We start from the raw sequence: 23,926 nt of genomic DNA, 5'->3' as shown, positions 1-23,926 counted from the left end.
GCCCTGTGCCTCCACGGGTTCTGCTCTGGCCTCCTCAGCCATGACTCTTCCAATGAGGAGAAGCACCTTGGGGACCAAGGGGATAAGCCCACCTGCAGCCCCTCCTCACATAGCCCATGCTCCAGTACACACAGCTAACTTGGGGGTAGTCAGGGGGTGGTCAAAGGGTGAATATTTTGGGGGAGGCCTTTGCAGGGTCAAGATGTCCACCTACCTGTGCACAAGCCCCTCAGAGTTCAGACAAGAACAGGGAATGGGGTCAAGGGAGGGCTCAGACATTCATTTGCACTCTTGCATGGGTCCTGCCAGCACTCAGACCTGCCTATAAAACTGAGTTAAGTGCCAATTTTCCAGAGGAATTGCATTCTATTTGTATAGGGAAAGAGGCTAAGGAGACACAAAGCAAGCCAGCATCCTGGCAGTCTTCGGGCCTGTGCCAGGTCTGGCTGGAAAAGCCCAGGCAGACAGTTGCATGGCCTGCAGAGCCCAGAGGCCCCACTGTGCTGGTGGAGTTGTCCAGCGTCACACAAGAGCCCTTCTCAGAGGGGTCAGCCATGCTCTTCACCAAAGTTGTTTCAGGCCAAGATCCCAGCTACTCTTGAGAACACCTGTAAGTGGACGGTCAGCCAGGATGGCGCCAGGCAGCCCAGCCTCAACAACCCCATGACCTTCTCCTGACCTCTGCATAGGGCCAGGTTGGGCAAAAGCCCCAGGTTCAGCCACTGGGCAATGCGGCGTGGAAACACATTTGAGGCACCAAAGACCTGTTTTCCATGGGCATCACCAGAATTGAAACAGACTGGAACACTGAACTGTAGAAGACAAATAGAAGTCTTAGTTTTAATGCCCCAAAATCAGTTGAACAAATACCAAATAAAAGATACCCTAATTAACCAGAGCATTAAAACCTCAGTGTCAGCAAACCACAAGCTTGTATGAGCCAATTCTCTGCTAAAACAAAAACAAAAAGCAAATGCAAACTTAGATTGTATTCATAGAAGTATAGGGTTCCAAGTAAAGGAATTAGAAATGGCCCAGGCCACATTTAATACACTGTGCTCTGTTCTGGTAACACATTTTTTAAAGCACAATTACAAACCAGAATATTCTCTAACCCACAAATTAATATGGCAAGGAGGCTGGAATGTAGGCTTTGGAGTATTTTGAAGAAATGACTTTTTAGCCCAGAAAGAAGATAAATCGGGGAGATTTGAGAGCTACCTTCCAATAACTGATGGATCATATGAGAGAGTGCTTGTTTCAACCTAAGCACTACGACAGGATTCTGAGAAGCACACCCCACAGAAATTGACACATACCCCATAGATAGAAATTGACACAACTTTTCTAGAGAACCACATGGCCCTCAATGTTAAGGCCATTAAGAATTCCCACATCCTTTGGCCAGGACTTCTACTGCTAGGAATTTATCTCAAAGAAGTAATCAGAATGTGGCAAAGATTTTCCTACAGTGATATTTACGGCAGTGTTGTTTATAATACTGAAAAATTAGAAAGAGCCTAGGTATCCAAAACTAAGAACACCTTACACACATTGCAATATATCCATGCCACAGAAAATTTGGTGACCATTAAAAATATTTAATATGTTTTCAAAGACTTTAATGATATGAGAAATGTCAGAATGTCAGTGAAAAGAACAAGCTGTATACAAAATCTACAGTCAATGTGATTCCAATTTTGTAAAACCTATGCCTGCCCACACAAGCACAAATAGGAAGAAATATACCAAAATGCTAACAGTGCTCATCACTGCAGGTTATATTTACTGGGGATGCTTTCCAAATTATGTTTTCTATATTTTTCAAATTTTCTGCAATGCATGTGTCAACTTTATAATGAGAGAAAACTACTAAGTATATTCGAAGAGCAGTTATATGCTGAATGAGTGATAGATTCAGGGATGACTTGAAGCTGGAACTGCTCAAGAACAGCTTTCCAATGAGGTGTGACTTTCTCTCTGGGAGTGTCCAGGTCTGCACTGGGTGGGGGGGTTGAACAAGAGAGTGGCCAAGTGTGAGAAAGGTTGGGATGAAAAGGAAAATGACCTTTACTGAGCGTCTGCTACAGACTGGTTTCTATGCTCCAAAGCTGAGATTAAAAATCAAAATAACTTCTGCAATGAACTAAAGCTGGTAAGCGTTGGAACTGAGCCCTGAATCCAGGACTTCCTGGCTCTGAAGCACAAATTTTAAGCAGCCTTCTTCACCTGCAGGAGCCAGGCCTGCATCAGTCATCTGTTTATAAAGCCAACAGCCTGATCACCTCTTGCAATCAACCAACAGGTAGGAAATCTTGCAATTTGTTACAAAGAATTGTCTACTGACAGATTTGTGTGGCCTTCAAGTAGAGACATCTCTTGGATAGGAATTTCTCAGGGAGTCACTGGACCACAGCTGGATTCTCAGAGTCCAGTGTTCCCTCATCACCACACTTCTTAAAGGCCAAGTGGCCTTACTTGTTATGTGGACCAAAGCTCCAGCTGATCGACTCCTTTTTAAGGCTTTAGGATGGAGTCCCTTCTATTCCAGAAGCTCAAAGCTACCTCCAGAGGAAAATAAGCCATCAAGGTTTAAGATAGCCCATACTCTCCCCTCACCTTTACTGTCTTCCCCACCTTAGCTATTTTGCTAAGGTGCCAAAGAGCACATGGTTCACCTCTCTGACCCAGACCACAATACTGAGTCAACCAAGGAAGTGCAGAGGAACAGAGTGAATTGGGGATACCACGGAGGGCTCCAGACACCAAACATGCAACAATGATACAGCTGTCTCCCACTAAGATTTTTGACTTCTAAAGGGTTACTTGAGTAAATGAGTTTTTATTTTCATGAGGGATCTTCAATGGGTCCCAGAAAAAAAACAAGCTATCTACATAATCATTCTTAGAACCTTCTGAGCACTGATGCATTCCTGAGCTGTCAGCTGCTGCTCCTATCCCTCCCTCCCCACACCAGCTGCACACACACACACACACGCACACACACACACTCGCCTCCCTGGTAAAGACTCTAAGCACCAAAAAATTTGAACTATTCCTGGCTTTAGCCAATAGAGTATGGAAAGTAATTGTTTTCAGCAAAGTCTTGCCCAAATGTGGAAGATGAATGTTCTCAGTGGACAGGCCCAACACCAAGCTCCTAAGGAGCACCTTCCTACCTAAGGGAGGTAGATGTACAACCTGCATTGACAGACACAGGGCCATCAGCTCTGAGGGCAAATGCCCCTTGCAGAGACTGTCAAGAAATAAAATTGTCTCCCATCTGAGAACTAGGGGTAGGGGTGAGGGACTTGAGGGAGAAGTATGTTTCTTGTTTTCTGATTTCCAGGGATTTTTAAACAGCCCTCAGTTTTTTAAAAAAATAAGCTATATTTCCAAATCCTTCCTAAACTGATATATTTTCTAAGAAAAGGCAGTCTTTGAGCATCAACATATATTTAAGAGAGTCAGAAATGCCCGGCATGGGACACTTGGCTCCCATCCTTCATGAAACTATTTTCAGAGCATCTAAATATTTTCCCCAGACAACCCTAATAACCCACTATGGGTCTCCAGCTATAGGACCTTGGGAAATTCATCCGACATCTCTGGATGTCACCCTCCTGCTCTATAAAATAAAGGTGTGATCATCAAGATGCCTCCCAGTTTTAAATTATATGATTCAACTCAACTGTGAATTGGTGTAGACCAAGGGTTGGCAAACTACAGCTTGCTGGTCAAATCTGGGCCTTGCTAATTGTGTAAATAGCATGTTAATAGAGCCCAGCCATGCTCATTCATAGGTACTGTCTATGGCTACTTTTGCACTACAATGGCAGAGTTGAGCATTTGGGGCAGGGTTGATCCACAAAGCCAGAAATATTTACTCTGATCTTTTACAGAAAATGTTTGCTCACTCCTGGTTTCAACCATTAGAAACTGAGAGCTTGAATTTGACAATGGTAAGCCAGACGTTCTGTAGGGAGCTCACAGCAATATGTTCGTAGGATGGGATTCTATTTATGTTTTCAGCCTGTGCCACCTCTTGGGATCACACAGCAGGAGCAAACTTATGGAACGTGGTAAGTAGAACTTTCTTGTCATTGTCCTAAAACTGCTGGTTGTAAGCTTCAGTGAGTGCCCCCTTGGCAGGCAGTCTGTCTCCCTCTCAGTTCTCTCCACATCCTAGAGATTTCCATCATGTCCTGCTCACTCTGCCTTTTTCCAGATTTTACCGCTTTTTAAAAATCTGTCCTCAAACAGAAGCCTTTTCTTCCCCTTGAGTGTTTTAATTGCTCTTCTCTGGACCATGTCCAGGATCTTTATGTCTTCACAAGAGCCTGTGACCAGACCTACACACTTTCAGGAGCAGACACTGTGGTTGCAAGCAAAGAGAAACATTTTAGCTGTGGAGCTCTGGGGTCGAGTGCTGGGCTTTGTGATCAGACCTGCGTTAGAATCCAGACTCTCACATCTTCTAGATATGTGACCTTTGTCAGTGACAGCATCTCTGCTACAGATCCTAAAGTGGTTGTGCATAATGGGTCAGGGAGATGACGAGACATGATGTTCAGTGCAGAATCTGAATATTTATTCATTCAGGTATACAGTTTGCTGATGGCGTTCTGTGTGTGGACTCCCATCTTCAGAGAAGCCAGCTGTGATTTCAACTATACATATTTGTGTGTGTGTATATATAAATGTATGTATATGTGTACACATATGCTTGTATATGTATAGTATATATGTGTGTATATATACATATATATAGTTGAAATCATAGCTGAAGTCTCTGAAGACAATTCACAAATATACACAAACACATATACATGCATATGTAATTGTATATACAGTTGTATACTATATATATCTATATATTGACTGATATACATGTACACATATATATACATATATTTATGTATTGAAAACTAACAAAATTTATCTTCCTAACTGAGCATGAGGCCCCTTGCAGGGACTCAGCTTTACCCATCTTTCTGTATACCTAGGGATGTGTGAAATATGAGACTACCTTGCTGAAGGCCACCTTGTAGCCCAGAAAAAAAAAAGTCCAGTAGAATTGAGCCATAAATGAGAAGCTGTAATTGCAATAAATACCTGTGAATTCATATTCTAAAGTGAATGGCTCTTGGAACTCTTGTTTTAAAAGTTATTTAGCAAACATTTATTGAACACTTAATATGAGCCAAACCCCTTCAAGTAGGGTGTGGCCTTTGCATTCCTAAGTATTGGTTTACAAGCTCATTAGCCCTTTGACAAGGCAGCTGGGGTTGAAGAGAAATGTAACCCTGGAGTGTCCCAAGCCATTGTCACCTGGAGGTAATGCATCTCTGCAGTGTTAGGGAAAGCCCGTGAGAACATAAGCTTTATTCACAAGCACCAAAGGTATGCTCTAACGTTTAGGAAATGCACAATGCCTCAACCCCTTCTGGAATCCCACCTGGGCACCCAGCATCCTGCGAGTAAAATTTGTCTGATTTTTTTCCTAAGCAAGTTGCCTGAACTCATCTGCCCCTTAGCTGCTAGAGTGAGCTACTCTGCAGTTTCAGGGCCATAACAGATACTGACCCTAAGAGTCTAATCTCAGACACGGTTTAAACACAGGTGGCCCAAGGAACTCCATCTGAGAGCTGAGGGGATCCCAAAATGTCTCCCTGCCTCAGCTCCAGGTAACTCTGGGTGCTTTAGAAAGCAAAAAAGTTGCCAAAGGCCTCTGCTTGCGGCTCCCATTACCCCTGAGCAAACCCCTATCTCTAATAGGATCACGCATTAATGACAGAGACAGGTCCTGGGAAGATTAAAGGCTTCATATAATTAAAAAGATAAGAGTGGGCCTGGGAGAAGGAAATTGGGATTCAATTAACACAAGGACTCTCCCCCCAGCGCTCCCCCGCTATCAAATGTTCCACTCAGAAGGGCCTTCCCGATTTGCCCGACAGTGAAAGGCTGAAGGGCTCTTATTTATGGCCTGCTTGGAGTTGGGCCTGGGGCCTTCCTTGGCTGGGGAGTTTGTTTACTTAGAGTTCAAGAGGGGAGGGGAAGAGCAACACAAATCCTGCAGGAGGAGGCCACAAGGTGCTTTTGACTCCTTTTCTTTCCCTCTTAGTTCCTCTGATCTTCTTGACAGGGGAAGAAAAATACTCAATAGAAGGTCTATTTCCTTCCTCCCTCAGCCTGAGGCTGACACAACAGGCTAAGGGTCACTGCTGAGAAAGCTCTGTGGGGTTATTTGTGTTGGGAAACCACAGCCGCTTCCCCCTTTCCGTCTTTCTCAGGTTTCCGTGGAGGCAGAAGGAAGATAAGGTTGGAGAAGCAGCTGCCTAAATGGCCTGTGGGCCTGAACATGAGGGGTGCCCGGCCCTCAGGGACCCCCACTTCTTGTGTTCTTTCAAAGAGTTTTCAAGGTGGAAGAAAGCAGAGTTGACTGGGGTTGCGGACTAAGCTGACACAGGTAGGGTGGGCACAGTGTGGCAGGCTCCAGCAAGCACCAGATGAGTACCTTCAGCCCTAGTACTTCTCAGCAAACTAGTGGTAAAGGTGGGCCTGGGCCCCAGGACCTTATGGAAATAGACATGAAGGTCCATTTGGATGGCTGGACTGTGTTTTAAAAGCCTCTGCTTTTGCTAATGGATGGTGAAGCCTGTATGCTGTTGCACCCTCTCTCAGCCTTTCTTCACAGGGACCCACAGATTCCACCACTAGAACTCTCCCCAGCAGACAGCAACTCCCCTTCAGTTGGTCTGTGGGCACTCGAAGCTGTGTGCAACCAGGCCAATGAGGTCAGTGAGGCTAAGGAGGATGGCCTTGAGAAAAACCAAGCCAGGACATCTGGGATCAAGAAGACAGAACACAGTACAACAGCTGGAAGGAGTGGAGAAATGTACAGATGAAGCAAAATAATCAGGATATGAGATCTCTTTCCATGCCCAGTTAATCATCTAGAAGCTGTATTCAAGGCTGCACATTAACTTCACGAATACGCCACAGACACCTCAAGTGCAAGAGGTTTAAAGCCAAACTCCATGTTTTAACCACCCAATATGTTTCCTTCCTGTGTTCCCAATTCCAGAAAATGCCTCGGTTAGGACTTTCTGAGCCTTAGTTTTTCAACCCACAAAATGGAGGGAGCAATGCCTGCTCTGTCCACCTGGGCTGCCAGAGTCAGGTGAGAACCCAGACAGAAACACACATTGGAAAATAAAAAATGTGAGGAAGACAGAGACCAGAGCATGCTCACTCACTGCCAACATTGGTCACCTCGTTATTGACTCTCAAAGGAGGGACCCCATCTAACATGAGCATGTGATGGCACCATGCAAATTGCAATGGGCTGCACCAGCAAGAGAATGACAAACCAACGAGGCCAGCACCATAAGACGAGAGCACCAGAGACTTCCTTGAGATGCTACGCACAGCCATTTCCACAGAGACCCGTTAGAGACTAAAACTGAATTTTTAGTATGAAACAAGGGACTGACAATGACAGCAGGAATTTTCAGCAAGAAGGGAAAGGAGAGCAACACATAGCAGGCTTGAGGGAGGGCTAATTGGAGCAAGCAAGGATGTGGTTAAAAGGGGAGGACCTCAGCAGTAATCAACTATATCCCTTATTTCCCAGCGGAACCATTTAAACCGAGAGAGGATGTGGAGGTTAGCCTCCAGCATGGCTCACAGTGATCCCCACCTCCTGGAAATCATATCGTTGTGTAGTCTCCTCCCAGACTGAATAGGGGTGACCTGGAGAACCAATAGGGTATTGAGACGATCACAGTGTTTGACTTCTGCACCTGTGTCATAAAGCACATGATGACATCTGCCTTGGATCACTCACTCTGTGGGAAGCCAGCTTCCCTGTGGTGAGGACACTCAAACAGCCTTAGGAAGAAGCTTCCATGGAGAGTAACTGCAGCCTCCTGACAACAGTCAGCAAGGAACTAAGACTTCCTGCCAACAGCCACATGAGTGACCCATCTTGGGAGATGATTCTCCAGCCACAGTCAAACCTTCAGATGATGTGGTTCCAGCCAATGTCTTAAGAGCCTGTGAGCAGACTCCCAGTTACACCACTCCCAGATTTCTGACCCATTATACTATGACATAATTAATAAATGATTGTTGTTTCAATTCACCCAAGTTTGGGGTTGCTTGTTATACATCAACAGATAACTACTACAGAGGGTTATTTCATTTCTAACTACTTTCTGTATTTTTACACTATATCCACAGTCATTACCTCATTTGATTCTTATACTTACTTATTTTCTCTGGCTCAAAGATTGATAAGCTGTGTCTTGGAGAAGTTAAGTAGCATTTCCAAATTCACATTATGCATGGTGGCAGATCCAGGTGAAGGGCCAAGCATTCTGACTTCTCATGTTTTCTCTCTGCATATAATCCAGATGCTGAAATCACATTCTGTGGGCAGCTGCATCCTTGAATATTGTCTGGAGCCTGCTCTATTTTGAAAGAACTCTTTGCTGCATGCTCTAGGGCACAGATGGAGGCAGCATCATAGGTGGGTTAAGCAGTTACCTCATCTTTGGCACAACCTGCTAAGCTAACCTGAGGATTCCCAGCCATTATTCCACAAGCCTCTACTGAGTGCCTGCTGTATGACAAGTGTCATAGAACTCATATCAACAGGATGCGTTTCCTGGAGGCACAGTTCAATAGAGAGCTGGGGGTGAAAAAAAAAAAGAGAGAGAAAAGAAAAAATAAGAAAGCTATAACATTTGAGCTTGAAATGTCACAGGGAGCCAAGGAAGTTGTCTGATGGATTGCCCTGTCATCTCCAAGCCAAAAGAAAAAAAACTTTCAGATCCATCAATTTGTTCCTGCCCTTTTAATCCAAACAATATTTTACAGCATCAGAACGCAAAGAAATTATTTTCTTAGACATTCAATTCCGCATGTGGACTGCTGAGCACTTAACCAGAAAGCGGCAAGTGAGAACTGTAGGTTATTCAAGTGTCTGCACATCTGATTGATCCAGATTGAATGTATAATATACTGGAACACATATGAGAGCCTACTGGTAACATATGTTCATTCATTCATTCATCCATGAGGAGTTGACATCTCTTTGCCATAGACAATGAATTTGAAGAGACACCTGTGTACACATGCACCAGCTGCCCAGGTTGAGGACTGCTCCTGCCTGCTCTGGACCTGCTCCTCCCTTTGGCTGGCTTTCCAATTACTGTAGACCTGTTCTCCAGTATCTTAGCCTCTCCTCGGGCCACATTTGAGGATACCACCATCCACTCCTTGGATCAAATGTTTGGCTCTTGGGCTCAGACCCTGTTGGGATATAGCTTTATTTGCAAAGTAGGCTGAAAGACTCCCTCTCCTGAAAAGGAAAGCTGATTGGCAGTATGAAGAGTACATTGCAGAAGTTTTGAGGAGGACAAGCACTTACGATGGCTTTACAGGGATGGCTGCCCAAGTGAGATAGAATTTAACATGGGTATTTGTCAGCCCTCAAACAAGTCCTGCCTTCTTTCCTCCAGGTCTTTATTCACACCGCTTCTGCCTCCTCTAAGCAATCCTTCCTGATTTCCCCCATCCCCTCAGTCAGTGTGCTCTCTCCCTGTCCCCTCGTTGTTGGTTCCTCTATCTTGGTGATCTGCTTTGCATGCGAACGACCCATGTGTGTGTCTATTTCTCCCACTATATTGTAATTTCCATGGGACTTAACTGTGTCTGTATTCCTATACAATGTCTAGCACAAGGAATAATAAATCTTTATTACAGTGACTTGAATGGGAAGAAATGTAAAGTGGGCATGTCCTGTATTGCTTGTGGGATAAGTGGAGTAATCATCTGTTTGTTCATACAAAGACTTGTACATGAATGTTCATGTGAGCCTTATTCATAATCACCAAAAACTGGAAACAACTCAAATGTCTACATCAATGCAATGGAATACTACTCAGCAATAAAAAGGAATGAACTACTGGCATATGCCACAACATAGATTAATCTCAAAGGCATCATGCTAAGTAAAAGAGCCAGACATAAAAAACTGTATACTGTTAGATTCTATTTATAAGAAATTCTAGAAAATTAAAAACTGTAGTGGCAGAAAGCAGACTAGTGGCTGTATGGGACAACAGATGGCAGGAAGTGGGTTGAAACAGTGGGAACATTATTTGTTCCTGGGGACACAGGGAAGTAATAGAAATGAACTAATCCTGATTGTGGTGAAAGTTGCACAGCTGTGTTCATATTCTCACACTCACCAAACAGTATATTTAAAATAGATGAATACTATTGCATAAAATTACACTTCAAGAAAGCTATAGAAGAAAATTGGCCAGAATGGGAAGGATTTTGGGTGCAACTTAAGATGTTTGAACTCTATCATTGGCTATAGAAGCACTAAAATGTTTGAAGAAGGGAGAAATGGATAGTGTTGGAGAGAAGATGCTGGGTATAAGAGTTTTTTGTGTTTTTTTGTTGTTGTTGTTCTTGTTGTTGTTGTTTTTTTTTTTTGAAAAGGAGTCTCACCTGTCACCCAAGCTGGAGTGCAGTGGCGCTATCTTGGCTCACTGCAAGCTCTGTCTCCCGGGTTCACGCCATTCTCCTGCCTCAGCCTCCCAAGTAGCTGGGACCACAGGCGCCTACCACCACGCCCAGCTAATTTTTTGTATTTTTAGTACAGATGGGGTTTGTCCATGTTAGCCAAGATGGTCTTGATCTCCTGAGCTCATGATCTGCCCGCCTCAGCCCCCCAAAGTGCTGGGATTACAGGCGTGAGCCACCTCACCCGGCCAAGAGTTTTTTTTATGAATTATGAAATAGAACAGAGAAGATTATGGCCTGAGTAAAGGTGGGAACAAAGGAAATAGAAATGATCATATGGATGCAAGAGACTCAGCAATGAAATAATCACAGACCCTGCGATTGAGGACTAAAATGATGCGTGTTTTGGCTGAGCCTTTAGTTTGATGACCTTGGTGAGAGATACTTGTACAAACCTGGAGCCAGCTTGGGGAGAAAGTGGGTGGATCCAAGGTCCTGAATTCTACCATGGAAACAGATTTAGAAACTTGATTTAAGCTAGGTGCCAAATTGATTCCACAGGATTGCCAAATATTGGGAGGGCAGGGACAAAGATACTGGCATTAGTGATGTGAGGAGGCATGAGACTCCATGTGGGAATGGAGGCTTACGGACATGGATTCCTTTTGTAAGGGCCTGCCCTCAGGAAGCCTCTCTGTCTGCCAGGTGAAACGTGTAAGAGGAAGCCAAGGAACAAAAGGAATGATTTAGGTCTGAGTGCCAGAGAGCATTGCACCACCACTGATAGACCCAGAGAACCCAGAATGGGAGATGCTCAAGGACAGTGGTGGTGAAAAGCAAACACAGAAAGGGAACTTTGATGGCATCCAGTCCTACCTACCTCGCCAAAGAAGACACTTCTGCTATGTCCCCAGTACCATTTGGGTTGAGTGTTCTTCTAGAAACATGAAGTCTACTGCTTTGTGAAGAGTTGGCTCCATTACTGGACAGCTCTAAATGCAGGTGATGATGATGATGATGATGATGATGATGATGATGATGATGATGATGATGATAGAAAGAGGAGCAGGAGAAGGGGACAACTAACATGTATTGAGCAGTCTCCTTCTGCCGGGCATTCTTCCAGGTTGTACATGCACTGTCTTATTTAATCCTCAAAATAACACTATAAGATAGGCACTATAATTATCTATCTTCGTTTTGCAGATGACAAAATGAAGGCACAGAGAAATGATATAGCTTGCTCAAGGTCATACAGAAGTGGTCGACCTGGGATTTGAACCCATGGCATCTGATGGCAGAGCCTTCACAAGACTGGCATGTATTGCTTGCTAGTGATTCCATATCTACCTGTCTGTAATTTCTATCTAATTCCATTTTCTGTAGGAATTCAAATCAGTAAACAGAAACTTTTTTGCATTTTTTCAAATGTGTTAAGACCGCAAAGTGTACATTTTCTCTGAATTTTCTCTTCTGTAGGTTAAATACATCCATTCTATCAAGTGTTCCATAAGAGGAGATAATTCTAGTGCCCTTACCATCTTGGTCCTCCTTATTGAATATCCCTGAGTTGGTCATAATTCTCACTGAAGGTGAAACCTAGAGGTAAACACAGTACTCCCAGTGTGACTCAATCTGAATGCAGTAAAATAAGAGAATGTAGTGCATGATGGTTCCCTGTGTGGGGGTAGAGCAGATGGCAAGAAGACTAGGCCTGGAGAAAAGCCCACTGTAAAAGGATGGGGTGATACTGAATCAGAAAAGAAGACGAAACAATGAGTTTAAGGAGGATAAGAACTGAGAACTTAAACAGATCTGCTGGCTTAGGGAGAGTCATTGGGAAGAAATGCAGAAGCTATGGAAAGAATAGGTAATGAGCCAGCAGGAGGGACTACGTGTTGTCCTCTCTGGTTACAAAAGGAAAGGGAAAAGGACAGTGGCTGGTGGGAGGTGGAACAGACAGAAGGATCAAGTAAGAGGTTGTTTACATGCTAGGAAAGTGAGGATGGTGCGTAAGGCAGGGAAAGGATTGTCAATAGAGAGGAAAGAATGCAAGAAGAGGGAAAGACTGAAGTTGCTGCAGCCAGAGTCAGATGGAGGCAGCAAGTGAGATGAAAGGTAAAAGAAGCACTTTGGGGGTAGAGATAGCGATATCTGAAGGTGCAGAGAAGGAGGGCTGATAACACCTCTCACATAGTGCTTCATGTTGTGCAAAGGTTTTCCATGTTCATTATCTCATTGGATCACACACTAGTCCTGAGAGGGGAAATACTACTATTTGTAGTTTACCATGGAAGACAATGGAGAGTCAAAGAAGGTAAGTGACTTCCCCAGTGCTATGAAAGGAATACAATTTTCTGATTTCTTGTCCCTTTTCCTGAGTCTATGACTACAGCCTATTACACTGTGTCCCAGAGCGCTCAGTAAGATGTGAGTCAAGACCATGTCCCAAAAGGGAACCAAGAGAAGTGAATCGTTGAGAGAAATTAGGAACTAAGGAGAGCTTGGAAAACTGAGCACATTGTTTAGAAAAGGGGACAATGAGAAATAGAGAATTGGTCTGGCAACATCAAGAGCATCAAGGAAGATAGCCTAAGTCTGCACTAATTTAAAGGAGGCCAACCCCAACCTTCTCCTGTGTTCTGAGAAACAATACTCCATCCATTAATCCCACTGAATTTAATGAATGCCACAGTGCATCAGAGAAACAGTAGGTGACTCAGAGCAGGAGCAGGAGTTTTGTGCGGCCAGACACAGGGTACAAGGTATAAGACGTACATGAATCAGGATGACGGTCATGCCGGGCAGGATGTTACCAAAGAATGATGTACCTGCACAGAGACCCATAGGAAAGAAAGGGGACTCAGTGGAAGGGGGTGATCTAAGAAGGTTTCTGGGGAGTGCTGAGCCCAGAATTTCACACATGTATAAGCATGGTGGTGAGAGTAGCTACAAAAATTAAGAAACGTTAATGTTAGTGAATGTGTTTGGCTGAAGACAAGTCCTTTTACTAAAAGGGCTGTAAAGCTCTCCCATAAGGGTTGGCAAAGGAAGCCTTTGTAAAATCTGATGTGGAGAAGGGGCATGATGAGTCAACATGGCATTGAAACTGTCCATGAGAAATCAGGTTAGGAGACTAATGAAACATGGTGTGAAGGCCTAAACTAGGGTTCTGGCAATAATGATGGGAAAAAATGTTATGAAAGGGAGAATAAATTGATTTGATTGCTGAATAAGATGTAGATAATGAAGGAGAAGACAGAAGTCAAGGATGAGTCTTGATCATCAATGAAATCATAGCAATATTGATGGATAAATAAAAATTAGAAGAGTCACAGTTAATGAGGAGAGGAAAGCTTAAGAGAACACAGGGAGATATGCATAGATACCTGGAGACACAGTCTGATGTTCTCATCAGTGATCAGATCTAAGTGATGAGATTCAGAGGTCATCTATAAGGAGAGACGTATGACTCCTTGAGTGTGGGGAACAAGGGAGAGAAGCAGAAGGCCATGGTCTGAGCCTTGAGTGACATCAGAGAAATTTTCTATCTGCTAGGGAAGTGGGAAGAAACATTTCAATTAAAAAGCATTTCAATTCAAAAATGAGAGATACTGGAAAAAGAAGCTGAAGGCATCAAAACTTAGAGATGGTAAGGAAGTCCTTGGTGCTCTTGGGTTGAGTACCTAAGATTGGTGAAGGGGAAGCACTGTGTGGGGGTGTGTGTGTGTGTGTGTGTGTGTGTGTGTGTGTGTGTGTGTGAAGGATGGCCTGGGACAGGCAAGGAAACCCAGAAACTTGGAGTTCTTTCAGGCAACTGTCAAACTCCTTTAGCTCCCAGGATGCTGCTCTCAAGGTGTTGCCAGGGTAGGACCAAGTGCCCAAAGATGCTGGCCACATTTTTGAGGTTGGTAAAACCTGGCCTGGAACTCCTGGTGCCACGTTGGCATGTAAACAGGTATCTACTAGCCTCACCTTGTCTCAAGACCAATATATGCTGGACGATCTTGGCCCTAGATGGAACTCCATAACAAATACATGAGGGGAAGTGCATTAGAAAGCATTTCCATTTGTGTACAAACAATACTTTAAAAACTGCTTGCATTTTTGGGAGTAGAGTTTGGCAGTTGCCTGGAAGAATGCCCAACCCCAGTTCTACTAGAACTCTTGGCCCAGCTAGTGATAATTAATGTTTTATGAAGAGTGTGAGCTGACTTACAAGAATACATATAAGAATGGTGAAAACATGTTTGAAGTTATCTCAGTACATAAAGGTAGAGTCACCATTTGTGTGTAACTAGAGAGTTTGAGTTGCCCAGCCTGAGTTTGAGACCTGCAAACCTCACCTCCTTGCTCTGTAAACTTGAGCATGTCTCAGACTCTCAGAGCCAACTTCAAATCTCAGACCATCTCACGGTGTAAAAAGAATAAAATGGACCAAATTACATAGCAGGACTTTATGAATTTTAAAGTGCTTTTTAAATTATTGTATTGCCAATAAGTAGTAAAAGAGCCTTTCTTTAAGTTGGTCTTCAGAACCTAGAGTTCAAGCATTTGACAATGACTTTCCCTGCATGGCTTTTTCCCTCATCTGCTATTCCTAATTCAGTAATACATAGCAAGTTTCCTTTTCCCAGTTATCCTCAATCATTTTTAGCAGAGAAACTTCACAGTCCCATGCCCTCTAAAATGAGTTTGGAACTAAGTCAGGAGGTTTGGGAAGACAGTTCGGTGATCTGAAACAAATAATTCATTTGGGGGCTTATGTCTCATTTTCTTGTGGGGTAATTCCAAGACCTGACTCACTTTGGGCTGAAGCTATTAGAAAATGTCCATGTAGCCTTAGTTTAGGAGAGCTGCAAAACACCACCTTCCAGGCCCATTATAATGCCAGGAACTTTCACGTCCTTTACAATACAAAATTTAATCTAATCCTCAAAGCAGCTTCTCAGGTTGAAACTACTATTCCTAGTTAACAGATGAAGAGTCTGAGGCTCAGAAAAATTAAAAAATGTGCCGAAAGTCACATATATATGTGCCACAGCTGAGATTTTCATCTTTTTTTTCAAGTCCACCCCTATATATCACCATTAAACCACCCCTATAAGGAAGAGTCTCTGTGAACCAAAGGAATTATTTTGAGCTCCTTCTCCCACTATTTGGACTCAAGAGTTTCATCGAATATGCTACTCTGTCAGCAGGGCTGAGATAGAGAAATTATCCAGTGGAAAGGATCACAGAACCCAGAAATAGATCCACATATGTATGAACACCACTTAATATAAACACAACTGACAGTGCAGGTCAACAAGGAAAGAACAGACTATTCAACAAATCTCACTGCAACAACTATTTAGCCATAAAAACCAACTAAATTGGAATTCTGCTTCACAGCATACATAAAATCAATTCTAGGTGGCTTAATAACTTAAATATGTAGGGTAAAATTTAAAACTTTAGAAGACAATATGAGGGAATATCTTTGACTTTAAGATAGGAAATACTTTTGTTTTAAAACACAATATAAAAAATAAAACTCATAAAGAAAAGATTGTTAACTTTGACTGTGTTGAAATCAAGAATGTGGGTTCATCAAAACACACTATAAAAAATTGAAAAGACTGGGCACAATCTGGGAGAAAATATTTGCAACACATATAATCAACCACAGGTTTTCAGGACAGAATTTCTGCAAATCAGTAAGAAAAAGGCAAACAGCTTAACAACAACAACAATAAAAAATGTCAAAAAAAATCATGAATAATCATTTCACAGAAGAGGAAACACAAGTTTCCAACAAACATACAAAAACCCATTCAACCTCACCAGTAAGCAGAAAAAATGGGTGAATGAATGGGGTGACCAGCTCAAAGCCTATATAACATGAATATAATTCATAGAAGCTCTTGGGGCAACTGAGGGAAGAAAGCAGAAGAGCAGAAGCTAAGACCTGAGGTCTGCAACCAGGAATCTCTTTCTCTTATCTTCTGAATGCGCTCAGTCAGATAGAATTAGGGTCATCTAATCCAACATAAGCCTAATTAGGCCAGGCACGGTGACTCATGCCTGTAATCCCAGCACTTTGGGAGGCCGAGGCAAGGGGATCGCCTGAGGTCAGGAGTTCAAGACCAGCCTGGCCAACATGGTGAAACCCCGTCTCTACTAAAAATACAAAAATTAGCCAGGCATGGTGGCAGGCACCTGTAATCCTAGCTACTCAGGTGGCTGAGGCAGGAGAATCGCTTGAACTCGGGAGGTGGAGGTTGAAGTGAGCCGAGATCGTGTCATTGCACTCCAGCCTGGGAGACAAGAGTGAGGCTTCACCTCAAAAAAAAAAAAAAAAAAAAAAAAAGCCTAATTAAATCCTTCTTTATTAAATGAAAAGAAGAATGAGAGTATGTGAATTCTGCATTCTGCACAACCTCTCCACTAACCCCACCCTCACCAGTCTCCCTGCAGAATGTCTTCTTCTTTCTTGACTCCCTCCTGCTTTTTCCCTGACCCCTGCTCCCCAATCTATGCCAATTCAGTCCTTTGAATGCTCTTTGATTGTAGACATTGTTTACTGGTTTGCAAGCTCGATGCCCTTCTAGGCCCTTCTAGGCTGTAAGCTTGATGCAGGGAAATGTGTCTTAGTCATCGGTTAATCCTGCACCTCTTACAGTGCTTGGCAAATCATATGTGCTGGACACTTCTTTTGAATCTAACAGACACTAAGTCACAGACCATGAAAAGCAGCGAATCTAAAGTCAATGACTCAAAACGCAAGTATTAATAGATTAACAGAGTAGGGATCTCAAAATGAAAAGAAAGGGCAAAAATACAAAGTAGACTCCAGGCTGATTATGACTAAGATATAAAAAAACAATTTAAACTAAGCCCTGAAGTCTTGCTGAGTCCCCTGCTAAGCCAAGCAAGTCTGATGCACATAATACCCTTGCAGGCCACACACAGCCCAAGTTTGGGCTGGGATATCCTCGGAAGAGAGAATAAAAGTCAACTTTGTGGAAATGGGGCAATCCAGATTTTTAGAATTTGAGGTATTTGTCCCTAGAAAACACTCACATCATTGCATACTGAAAGGAGCAGGCCGGTGGCAAGGTGACAAGGCCAGGGGTAGGTGCAGAAACACAAGGAGGTAAAGGCAGAGGGTAGGGACCCACCCACAGAGAAGTGTGAGCATCAGAATGAATCATGCCTGTTATCACTCAGACCACTATCTGCACTGAACCTGTATTAATTCTGCCAAAGTGGCCAAAACCCAGTGGAAATTCTTCTAGCAGATACTTCTGGAAACTCCTCTTCCAAAAATCTCTCAAAGTTGCTTTACTTTGTCGTACATCAAATGCTTCCTTGCGTCTGAATATAAAAACAGAACTTGAGGATGAGATCAGGTTAGAACTCATAATAGGTTCTGATGATTTCCTTTCTTCTTCTTTTTGGGAATATTCTCAAATGTTGACCGGTGTAGCCTGGTTAGTGAAAGCCATTATTGTTCAGCTAATGGATTAAATGCCTAACTAACATTACAACACAAAGCAGGTACAACTTGTTGACCACTCATGGTGTGGTCACCGTCTTAATCAGTGAATGTGTGTTATCCTCATAATAGTCACAGTAGTGTCCTCGGCCAGGATTGTTATCAACCCCACTTTCCATATCAGAAAACTGAGTCCTGAGCAATAAAGTAGCCTCTACTAAATAAAAGCACTGAGATTATTCTCCAAGGCCATCTGATTCCATCTCCTTCTAGCTGATATTCATGAAGAAGGATTGCTCTTGGGAACACCGGGTTCTCTATACGCATTGTCAGTTATTTCTGCAAACAACAATAACAACAACCATTAAACTCTGGGAAACTCATGGGCAGGACTCAGCGCAGAGCTGGGCATCATGCTACTTTGTACATCTGCTGATTAATTTTGTTTGTATGAAGCCACATACAGCATCAGGAATTTGAGAATATTAGCTAACCAATGAAGACTTCCAACTCCAGGGGGTCTGTATTCTTTTCCTCTTCTTTCCCTTTCCTTTTTCCTTCCTTCCTTCCTTCCTGCCTGCCTTAAACATTTATAGGCACCTACTATGTACCAAGTGCTGTGCTGTGAGCTGGGACACAGAGATTAAAAAGACATGGACCACTCAAGGGCCTTGGCATCTAGGTATGGGAACACACCAATGCTCAGTGCAAGAAAGGCTACTCAAATTCCAGGGAGACGAGTGAATAGACAGAATCAAACACATCTCCTTTTCTCTGGGTTCCTCATTAGACTACAGGGCTATATTTCTAAAGGGAAGGGGAACTCCCAGGCAGGTCTGTCTGGAAAGTGAGGGCAAGTCTGCAAAGGAGCCCGACCACATTACAAAGAGGAAGGACGGTGCCTGTGACAAGAAGGAAGAGCCACAGAGCCAGGGTGGTGGCACAGTGCAGGACCTGGGAGAGGCAGACAGATTCCCCTATGCCAAACCCTGAAGAAGCGGGGAAGGGGCTGCAGGTCTGGGAAATAAGTTAGCGAGCAGCAGAATTCTATCTGACCAGTTGCACCCCAGCTCCCACACTCAGCCCACTATCTCCCAAGGAGGACTTTGACTTCTCTTTGTCCTTCATCTTGTAAATAAGAAGGGAAAATGTAAATCACCTCAGTGCTAGAGAGTAGGACAGGGCTGGAGCCCGCCTTCCAGTGGGAGGGGGAATATCCATTCCAATATTTATTTATTATTATTATTTAGAGGAGAGAGAGGAAAAAAAAAAGCCAGAAATATTTCCAAAATGTCAACACTATTAAGGAAATCTGAACACCTTAATCCATTTAAATGTCAGCTAGAACCAGGCAAAGGGTTTTCGGGAGGGGAGAATGAGGAAGTAAGGAGGGGCAGAGAGAATTAACGCCAGATTCCACATAATCTATCAAAGTTTCTTTCTTTTCTTAATATATTAAATATTAAATGCTTCTTTGCATCTGAGTGAGAGAGGAGAGAGAGAGGGACCAGGGTGGAACTCATAAATGCCTAGATAATTGGTTTTGAGGTTTTTTTTCTTCTTTCTTTCTTTCTTTCTTCTTGGCGGAATCTCAATTTCCCTATAAAAGAGAAAATTCATTTCCAGCCACTAATGTAATGTCAGCGTGCTGTTTACTAAGCATGGATGATGTATAGGGGGACACTACTTTCAGAGGACTACTTAATGATGCATAGAATTAAATCCTGAGCTCCTCAGCTGAGCCTCCTCCCTCCCTCCTGGTTCCCAGGCTCCCAGTGCATCCTGGGAGAAGCAGGCTTGGCATAGCCTGTCTCTCTCATTACTAGAATTCTGGGGTCTCTGCCGAAGAAGCTTGGAAATCACCCTTAACTTTAGCAGACACATTTGCCCTTGGCGTAGACCAGAGTGAGCTCCTGGGCAGTAAGAAGCTGATGGCCAGGGGAAAGCAGACTGCTCAGTGCTGAGGGAGATAGAAACAAGGAGTTCATAGGATGCACCAGGGTGTTGGGGTTTCCCTGTAGGGAAAGGGCTGGCCAGGGAGAGAGAGGGGTGGAGCTTCTCCCAGCTCTCCTTCTGCGCCCTGGGAACCATGGCATTCAGATGTCAAGTAAAATATATTTCCCTAGTTCAGCTGCAACCTTAGGGGCCTGTGAGGCTGTCATTGCCAGAGCAGCACCTTGGTTCTCCTGCACCTGCTCTCACAGTGGGCTGGCCAGCCTGGGTGGGCCTGGCCTCTGCTGAGGAGCTGCACCCTGCTGAGAGACTACCCCACCTTCCCCACTGGGGAAAAGTGATTCAGCCATGCCACCAAGGAGACCACCAACTGGTGGTCAGCACTGAGGAATTGGGAATGAAGGCAGGAAGGTAGAAAATGGGAGGGATGAGTGGGCTGAGGGGAGAGGGGGAAATGTAGCTCTCCTGTGGTGGGGGTGTTGGGAGGGGGTATCCAGACATGCAGTCCCTTCTGAATCTCCGCCAGGGTCGCTTTGGCCCTCTTGAGTCTACTGAAACTGACTTCCCCCTAGGTAAACCCAGTGGCCTCATTTTCTTTATCCTCCTGAGCGTTTGCTATCACTAACCACTCTTTCCTTTTGAAAGCCCTCTACTTAGGCATGGTCGATGCTGCTCTCCAGAAAATTCAGTGAGTCCCTATCTCCTTTGTGGGGGTCTTGGGCTCTTCTAGTCTGCGCGCCAAGGATTTCCTATAGGAGTCTTTCTTGATGGCTCTCTCCTCTGTATATTTTCACTCCCTATACAGGTTCCCTGTTTTTCATGAATCCAAAGCCCATGTCTCCAATCTAACCATGAACCTGGGCTCCCAGAGTATGTCCACAGCCTCCTCTAGCAGCAAATTCAGAACTGTTCCCCAGTCAGCTCCCTTCCCCGCCACCCCACTTCTGCCCATGCTATTGCCATGGCTTTCAGATTAGAGAAAACTTAAAGTCATCATTGTCTCGCTTTTCTTTTATTAAAATTTTGAAATGACCTTTGGCTTCCATCTTTCCTACTTATCCCCTGACCCCCATCACCCCTGATCCAAGTCCTAGGCCTAAACCCTTGCCAAGGTCCCCCAAATTTTGCCTTCCTGCAATTGAATCATCCCAGCCTATCCTGAACTCTGAACCCCACCTCATTTTCACAAAATACCATTTAAAACCCATCATTTTACAGAGGCTAGTCACCACCCACTGAACTGTGTCCAGACTACACAGCCCTGAGCAGATCCTACTTCAAAGGAGAATCAAAGGGAGCGCCTTCACCAGCTGAACCTGTGGAACAACAGTTGGAGAAACTGAGTTTCCAACCTGGAAAAGGGGAAGTTAAAAGGTTGCCGAGCTTGTTTAGGAAATCAGAAGGGCTGCTCTGCAGCAAACAGGGAGAGATACTGATGACACAGAGAGAGGTATCTGAAATCAGTGAACACCAGGAACTATGAGCTAGGCTCCACAGGACTTTCCAACAGAGACACCTAAAGGTGAAATTATCTGCTCCCATCTTGAAATATTTCCCAACAAAGACTGATGATCACGTGTAGGGATCTTACAGAAGAAACCCACATGTAGGACTGGGAAGGCATGCATAGTGTTTCTAGAAGGGTTTTAAAGTTCCTCCCCAACCAGAGGTCCTGTGATGCTGCACCTCGCTTCAAGACCTTCCTTCATCTAGCCATCCCTCTGTATTCCTCTTTTTTCCCAGCATCCCAGTGTATGTCCAGGCAGGCCAGATTCCTCACTGTCCACACACACTCCATGCAAGTCTTTGCCCATGTGGCTTCCCTATGAAGAATGGCCTCTTGCTGGTCCTTCAGACCTCCTCCTCCAGGAGACCTACTCAGACTCCTCTGCTCTCTCTTATCTTTGCTCAGCCCTTCAACCACACAATCTTGTACTATACTCCCCCTCCCTACCCTTAACTTTTTCTAAGTGAGGATGAATCTGACCTCCTATAGTATATGAATCATAATGCATCTTTTGCAATCTCACTGTAGCTAACACAGAACCTTGAAACACTGGCCATTAATAAAAACTCGATCTGTTGATTGATTAAACACAAGTACACACAATTTTCACTGCCCACCTTGAGTATTGCTGTGTGAGCCTTGCCAGTCAGGAAGTGTTGCCCAAAGAAAAATTCTGCATGTGGCTCTCCATCATATACTGAACAAAATGCCAGTTCCTAAGCATGACACTCAGATCCCAGCCCATAGTGATCCTGAGCTACCTGTTCAAGTGTTCCTGCATTCCTTACTCTATCCGCTGGCCAAATCAGACTATACGCCATGAACTATTTTCACAGTTTCCCTGCCTCAAAAGCTCTTCCCATTTTTATGCACCTGGACATTCCTATTTGGTCTTCAAAAGGCAGCTCAGAAATCACCTTCTCAGTGGAGCTTTTCCTGATGACCTCTAAGGCAGCTTCTTTGCTCCCTCCTCCGTGCTCCCAGGACACTTTGGGCAGATCTCCATTATATTGCTCACCATATTTTATTATAGTTAATTGTGTACACATCTGCCTTCCCCGTCATATGATGTGCTTGCCTTTCAAGGGCAAGGACAATGCCTTACCCAACCCTCATGCCTCTAGTACCCAGCAGCATGTGAGGTGTATAGGAAGAAGGAAGGAGAGAGGGAAGGTACAGAAGGAAATGGAGGAAAGGAGGAAGGGATACAGAAAAGAAAAGAAGGAAAGAAAAGGGAGAAGATATTATGGGCAGTGGAGATGTTATGACAAGGATCCAATAAAGCACATTAACCTGGCCCATAAATAATAAGTGACCAATAAAAGACACTTCATGAAGCTTCATGAGTCTGAAAAAGGAGATCTTTGCCTTCTTTCAGACACATCCGCTCTGGTCTGAATATACTTGATTCATGGCTACAGGTTCTCTGCATTACAGTCCATACTAATTAAAGTAAATGTTCTCTCCCTTCTGGGTCTTTAGTGTGCCCTGTTGCATAAGACAGAAGACAGTAACTATTTCCCAAAATAGTGGAGGTCTTGCATGATGAGATAATTCAGTGCAGGGATCTGGGAGCATGTCTTGCCCCAGGAGCATCGTTTATTCAGCCATAGTTGGGTGGGAAGGTGGTCCTGGGCTTTGTGGTGATAGTGGATGTGTTGGACTAACTCTTGGCAGATTCGGTCCTCAGGGAAGTTCTGCCTAGGTATTGCTGCTAATTGGAATAACTAGGTGTCCCAGCTGGGCCAGAAGGGAGCCCCTGGAACACTCCGCTAGATGGAGCTGGAAAATACCATTCTCCAAAAATGTATGTGATCCCTTGATTACAGCAGAAATGAGATATCGCTCAAAAAAAATGTTAAACTGATTCTATAGGAGTTTGCACATAAATAGACATGTCTGATGAGCTACTTGGTGTTTCCTTATGGAAGCCCATTTGCAGAAAGGAATGATATGAACCCTGTGAGATAATTCACCAAAAGTAAGAAAGTCTGCCAAGGTGAACCAGACACAGCAGCAGGACTGGAGCTTAGGGTGATGGTGGCTCTGTGTGCAGCATTTGAGTAACATTAGGAACTCATCCCAATTCAGCTATCCTAAAGACACAAAGAGAAGAAACGTCTGTGTGTTTGTAAATTGACTAAATTTTGTCCCACTAAATTGTGACCCTTTGAGGTACAGACAACGTTATTTTGAGATCTTCCTCAGTGAAGCACCGGGGACACAACGTTCTCACTTCCTACGAACATCACTGGTTGAGCCAGTTGGCAGCGATTTAGGATGACAGAGCGAGCCCCTTATCATGGCAATCCTGGGACAAACAAAGACTTTTGCTGAATAGTAGAGGTGACAGGCCAAAGTAACAGAAGCCAGCATCAAATGGTGGCTCGGACTGCACAGCCTCCAGCAACTACCCCATGGGTAGTCCAAGAATGTTTGGGAGG

This window comes from Pongo pygmaeus, chromosome 12 (assembly GCF_028885625.2).
Source record: "Pongo pygmaeus isolate AG05252 chromosome 12, NHGRI_mPonPyg2-v2.0_pri, whole genome shotgun sequence".
In the NCBI taxonomy this organism is placed as follows: Eukaryota; Metazoa; Chordata; class Mammalia; order Primates; family Hominidae; genus Pongo; species Pongo pygmaeus.
This window is presented reverse-complemented; position numbering follows the sequence as displayed.